The sequence below is a fragment of the Labeo rohita genome, chromosome 6 (genome assembly GCF_022985175.1).
Source record: "Labeo rohita strain BAU-BD-2019 chromosome 6, IGBB_LRoh.1.0, whole genome shotgun sequence".
Taxonomy (NCBI): domain Eukaryota; kingdom Metazoa; phylum Chordata; class Actinopteri; order Cypriniformes; family Cyprinidae; genus Labeo; species Labeo rohita.
Window position 1 is genome coordinate 33,435,686 of NC_066874.1, and position 7,326 is coordinate 33,443,011.

Consider the following 7,326-nt stretch of genomic DNA (forward strand, 5'->3'; position numbering starts at 1 on the left):
CCGCCCCTGGCCAGCACAGGTGAACTGCTTAAATCAGCTTTAACAGACTGATGACTAACCAGCCAAGATGAATGGTGTGGGAAAGTGAGAGGACGTGACATTTATAGGCTCAAAGGCCCGAGCGCTCGAGAAAGAAAACAGAAAGGGGAGGAGGGGATGGTGAATGTGGGAGCAGTAAAATGTGATGTGTACAGAGGCTTGTTCGCTGTGAATGTGGACTGATGTCCACCTTGTGGTTGCTCTTTAATTGCCTAATATAACAGAAGTTATAAAACAAAAGGAAATAAAAACTGATACAAATAGAGTCAATAGTTATCATACAGTAAGAGTACAAAGCAGCTTAGATCCATTTGATCTTGAAAGAATTTCATGTGAGCTCATAATTGAGATGTGAGGTTTGTGTGTGTCTTTAAGAAAAATGTCAGAATTGTGAGAGAAAGTCAGAATTATGAGATAAAAAGTCACAAGTATATTTTTTATTTAATGGCATTTTTTTATCTCACAATTCTGTATTTCTTCTCATAATTCTGTATTTCTTCTGTATTTTTTCTCATAATTTTTTATAAACTCAATTCTGAGAAGTAAAGCAAGAAGACATGTCTGAAGTAAAAATTGTGAGATAAAAACAAAAAAAATCGGAATTGTTAAAAGGTCACAATTACCAAATGCATAGATAGAGATTAATTTTATATTTCACCTGAAAATGCATTAAGCATTTTATAAAAAGGCTGTTGACAGTATATGTATACATATGCGTCATGTTATTGTACTTCTGTTTCTCTCTCTCTTTCAGTTCTAGATGGTCTGCTACTGATGGTCTTCCTCATGTGAGCTACTCTCTACTCTGCTAATTTATTGACAGCCTTTAAAAATATTTACCCGTACACTTCCTCTTCCCAGTGGGCGCCTGGCCCATAATCCTCCTGGCCCTTTATTAGATCATTTGTCAAAGCCCAGAGCTCTTTACTTGTCTTCTCTTTCTTTCTGGCCCCTCCTTCCTGTTGCTTTCCTCTCGTCTCCTCTCCTGTGAGAGAGCCTCCTTCTCCCTTTAAAAGAAACATTTACAGCTGATTAGTCTGTGCCGTAAAGACAGAGCCGGTCCTCGGAGGAACGTGGTGAAACGTTTCTGCAAGACTAGACGCTCAACGTTATGAGAAACACATGGAAAGAAAGAAAGACAGAAAGATTGCTGCAAACATTATGAATATTGGAAAAAAACCTGAGGCTGTGCTTTAAAACCTAGTGTGCTGCCTAACTAGACAGCATCATAGACAATAATGTAAAAACATGTCTTATAAGAAATATTATTTTGGCCAAAAACAAAACAAGAAAATTTAGTAAAGTCACTTCAGTTTTTTATTGTTTCAGTTTGTGATTAACATCATCACAAATTATTATTATTATTATTATTATTATTATTATTATTTCAGTGAAAATGCAGAGCTCATGGCGCAAGATGCTACCAAAAATGAAGTGCATGCCAACCAACAATTAAAAACTAGCTCGGATTAAACACAAGAATGCGGGCCCTCTCAAGGCAGCAAGGCAGTTTTCTTGGTTTTGGAACAAAATGCTGGTTTCGTTTGTTCTTGACACCATAGTAAACACAGCAAAGTCAGAGTGTTTTGTATTTGTATTATATTTGTATTTAAATCTGAGTGTATTTGTGCAATACACAACATCTAAACCACATGGACATTATCAAACAAGTGTCTGTCCCAACAATTAGCGTAAAATACCATCTATGTTCATCCATCTGGCAAATGCACACCCGCAGATTTCCCTCTCAGTCTGAGTGCTGAATGTGGAAAAGCGAAGCAGTGCAGCTCATTGATATGCAGAAGCATGCGGCTCAGACTGGGATTGCTGTTATTATTGGGGTGCGCGGAGAGGAGGTCTGGCACGGGCTTCCACAGGCTAGCGGCTCTGCGCATGTCCGCGACGCTCGCAAACACGCACACACACGTTCGCCCCGGCCACAGGTATGTCCCCGGCCCGGTGGGTAACCCCTGCCCGGCCAAAGAGCTGTCAGAATCCCTCCGCTCTCCCGTCAGCCTAACTAGAGTGGAAAAGGCCCAAGCGGCCGGTGAGGAGTTGGGGGTTGAATGTTGATGCTCTTTCAGACGTATGGGTTTCCCTCTGTGTTTCAGGCTTCAGGCGTCCTTTATTAGTCAATTACGGATAAGCTGCTGCAGTGGAAACAGCGCTTTTGCAAAGACAGACAAATTGCGATTTCGTCTTGATGAGGGAAAATTGGTGCAAGCGTTCATCATCTGCATGGGTATCATATTTGTTGGAAATGTCTGTTGTGAGCATTCCTGTTTTGGTGATACTAAATAATGTGGACAATTTTAACAACTGGACTACATTACCCACAGTGCACCAGGATCCAGCAGATGGCAAAGTGATGCTTTGGAAGCATGCAATCTAATTGAGATTTTGGACATTTTGACTGCTGTGAGTTTTGAGGGAAGAAAGATGAGGGTGGAATGATGTTCGACATCTGGTAGTTATCCAGTTTTCACCCAAACCTTGAAAACTTGTCTGTTTATTGTTCTTATTGTTATGATTTGACATTATTTCTGCTTAAGGCAAGACACTACATGGCTATGAAAGCCTGTTTCCACCACTGAATACGAAAATGAACTTTTTATGTCAAAATTCTGACATATCAGAAAAATAGAACAATAGAATTGTGAGATATAAATTGCAATTTGCAATTGCAAGTTATGAAGTTTAATTCGGAGGGGAAAAAATGACTTTTCTTACAGTTGCAAGCTTATATGTGACCCTGGACCACAAAACCAGTCTTAAGTGGCACGGGTGTATTTGTCAAAAATCATTAGGATATTAAGTAAAGATCATGTTCCATGAAGATATTTTGTAAAATTTCCTACCGTAAATATATCAAAACTTAATTTCTGATTAGTAATATGCATTGCTAAGAACTTAATTTGGACAACTTTAAAGGTGATTTTCTCAATATTTTGATTTTTTTTTTGCTCCCTCAGATTCCAGATTTTGAAATAGGCCAAATATTGTCCTATCCGAACAAACAATACATCAATGAAACAAGAATTTGGAATTTTCAATGTACAGACAATACAATGTTTCTGGAAATACATGCAAATGTATGCATAATAAATTATGTAATGGATCATTTGCATGATCTTAGGAAACCAAAAATATACAGGAATATGCCCATAAATAACACATTTTAATTTATGGGAAACTAGAGCTTCTATTTTTATTTATTTCTATACACACATTACCATATATTTTATCACATGCGCATCTATATGTATATAAAGTGAATATGAAATTACAGGCATTGAGATATTTAAGTATGTAAGTATTATTCTGTATATTTTCAGTATACATTAAATAATTGAATATATTGATTGTTAACATACACCAGTCGTATTTTGGTCTCTGGATATGGCTCAAGTATGAAATAGCTCTACATATGGCTTTTAATGTATGTCTGTGGGGGTTTTGTCCATGTAAACATGAGTAAGAATCACTAATATTAATTATAAATGATTCACAGGAATGGAGTCTGTAGTAATGAGCACATTCTGGAGCAAATTACAGTGACTGCAGTTTAATGACCTCCTTAAAAATCCACAAATATTTAAAAATTTGCCATAATAACTGACAAATTGGCTCTGTACTTCAGATATCCAGGTGCATTCAGAGGAAATAAGGCGCAGAAAGCCTCTCGTTTTCAGAGTGTCTGCCGTGAAATGCACATGGCCCTCCATATTTTGATGGACTACTTCTTGAAACTCAATCAAGATATGCTTTCCCCTCCCTGAACGCACTATGAGGCTTATTATTTTAACCCCGAATGCGCTGTATGATGTCTATACCGTATCTGCCGGCCAAGATTTCTTCGCTTCCTGCTTAAGCATGAAAAAAAAATCTGCATTCCTCTGGGTTCCCGATTTTGGCCTGCTTGAAGCAGCAGAAGACTCGTGGAGTCGGGATGGGACGCGGCCAGTACAAACACTGCGATGCCTGGCCAATTAGACATGCTAAATGCATTTGATTCAGTGCCCTGTGAACCCTGATGTGTTTAATTAAACACGCCTCATCTCAACGCGCCCGTTCAACCTGATTAAGCTGAACACTTCAATCGCACGAATGGGCCTTGTAGATTCTCTTGAAAGGAGATTTTGCTTGATAATATTGAGTTTTACGCTCATCCATGTGAGGTTTTGCTTTTAGCTCCATAGTTTGACATATCTGAAAGTTAAACAGGATATTCATTGAGACAAGAAGTAGCTTGAACTTGATTTTATCTGCTTAACTTTTAGCTTTTTTAGCCACTGCTGCAAATTACCATTCTGCATCAAAAAGAATTTCCCTATTGACAGCTATTCACAAGTAGTCCTGTATTTTAATGAAATAACATTGTTTTTTTTGTTTTGCATGGAACATATAATTCACATGAATGTTTTTATATTGCAGTAGATGTTTTACCACTGACCATTTTTTGGAAGATGACGGCAAATAAAAAAGCATTCAAAAGTCTAGGTTCGGTAAGATTTTTTAAATGCTTTTGAAGGAAGTTTCTGATGTTCAACAAGGCTGTATTTATTTAATAAAAATACAGTAGAAATAGTGATATTGATAACAGTGAAATATTATTACCATTTCGAATAATTGTTTTCTATTTGAATATATTTTAAAATGTAATTTTATTTGCAAAGCTGATTTTTTTGCATGACTATTCCAGTCGTCAGTGTCATCATTCTGTGATTTAATCTATGTAAATTATTAAATGTAAATGTCTTTATTGTCACTTTTAATAAGTTTAATGTGTCCGTGTGTTAATTTCTTCCAAACAAACAAATAATAACTTACTAACTCCAAACTTTTGAATGTATTTTGCATAAACATCTTTTTTATTATATTATAGTAGATGTTTCACCACTGACCAGTTGCTTAAAATAGACCGCAAATAAGGTGATTGGCTTAAAAAAAAATCTGCCTTTGAGATTAATTGGGATGGTAATGGGAAGTTCTTTCCAGATATATTAGAATTCTTTGGATCATTTGGAAAATTCTTAAGCTTAGAAAAAAAGATTACAAAAACATTTTTTAATCTTTGGAATAACATGCACAGCAAAACCAGGAACATGCTTAAGAAAGTGCATGAGGTCAGTTTTGATTTCATGTTGACTTGAAGCTAAACTCAATTTGAAGGGTAAATGTAGTGGCAATTAAATTGAGATAAATGGCTGTACTTTTCCGAGCGCGCTCAGACGTGAGTCTAAGAGAGTGAAATTGTTTATTAAAGCTTGAGAGCGCAAGAAAACGCATATGGATCCGCACCACTGTGTTGAAAGACACTTTAAAGTATTTGAAAGAGTGTACTAACAGATTAGAGCACTCCTTGATCTAATGAAAATCCATATTGCAAAACATTTAGCCATGAGAGAGGCATACGTAATCTAATAAGACACGTAACACAATTTCTGAATTACTGGTAGAGCAAATAGATAATGGAGATGAACTGTATGGGCCTTATTTGATAATGTCAAACTAAATGAAAAATTCACCCATGCATATTCTCATATTCATTATTATTACACCTCGTATTGGAAATATTAACACACACTGGCACAGACTTAACCACCATGCACTGTAATAAATTATACAGCCACAGTCGTACTTTACATACCGCTGCACAAACTAATGGTCACTCTGATGTGCACGTCAATGTTAAACCAATCAGTCGTTCCTGAAGGCACAGGAAATAGACTTTATTAGCACTCACCTCCTCTCCTAAGACAACTTTTAGCTCTCATCCACGCAATTAGACTAAGTGGCCTGTCACTGACCATTTCGTTTCATATTCATTGTCCACAGCGTCAGAATTACCACGAAAACGCTGAATGTCTGAGATGAGTCTGGCCGTACACTCACGGTCAAACCGTTCCTGAAAGACAACAGTTGAGGAACTTGGCATGGCATGCATTAAATACTTTTTTCAAGCTTGTTATAGCATACATTTCTGTTACAAAAGGTACTGTGGCAATACATAGGCCTATTATTGATGTCATGGTACTGAATGATCACCATACTCATTGAGAGTACATGCTCATAAAACATGGTATTACCATAGTACAGAGGTACAAAATACAGAAAAAGTAATACCTCGCTACTCTTTTGTTCATGTCTGTGTACAATAAACACCACCACAATGCTTTTTGTAAGAAACAGCATTTGCTGTTAGGTATGTTTTGAAACACGGCTGCTGGTTTGAACTGGTCCTAAGATGGTCCTAAGGCTAAGCAACCAGCACATGACCAACTAGACCAGCTAAAGACCACCTTAAATCAGCTCAAACCAGCAGCATGCTTCAAAACATACCTAACCAGCATATGCCGTTTTTTTTTTTTTTTTTTTTAACAGGACAGCTAAGGAACAAAGTAGATTCAATAAGCGGTTCCATAAACAAATGTATAAATATAGTTTTTAGTTTGTTTGTTTTTAGCATCATTTTGAGAATGTTACTAAAAACCAGATAACTTTGAATGAATGCTCTGTTTATGCTACAGGAAGTTAGTTCGCAACTTAAATTAACATTCAGAAACGTTTCCTGTTAGCTGAACTGGCAGTACCATGCTATTTTAGGAATTACCTTGTAAAATCATGCTACTGTGCAATTCTTTTAATATTTTTCTTGGTGTTTGTTTCAAGATGAATAACTAAATAACAATACTTCTGAAAATATGATTAATATTAGGTAAATATTATTGATAATTATTAGTTTTACGTACCTTAGGTTCACAAGATGTAAATTGGTGGACTTGAGCGGTGTGGATTACTTGTGGATTATTGTGATGTTTTTATCAGCTGTTTGGACTCTCGTTCTGACGGCACCCATTTACTGCAGAGGATCTATTGGTGATGTAATGCTAAATTTCGCCAAACAAACTCATCTACATCTTGGATGGCCTTAGGGTGAGTACATTTTCAGCAAATTTTCATGTTTGAGTGAACTATTCCTTTAAATGTAAGATTTAGACAGCTCTACCTGGGTATTTTTAGACTGTGAGATTTAGGGTCACTGGTTTGTTTTTTGAAGGTAAAACTAAGTATCTTTTTACATGGCTTAGACTTTGGGTTTATAGCAATGTGTATAAACTTTCTGAAAACTCGACGATCACTTCAGTCATTCCCTTCCCCGCTATTCGATGTTTTCTCCTCGTCAAAACTCAGTATCGATCGTCATCTGGTGGTTTGTGTTCAAAACAGCATCTAACTGGGATGTAATGTTTAGGCCGCTCTCTAGGTGGCGGTGTCTAAAAAAAT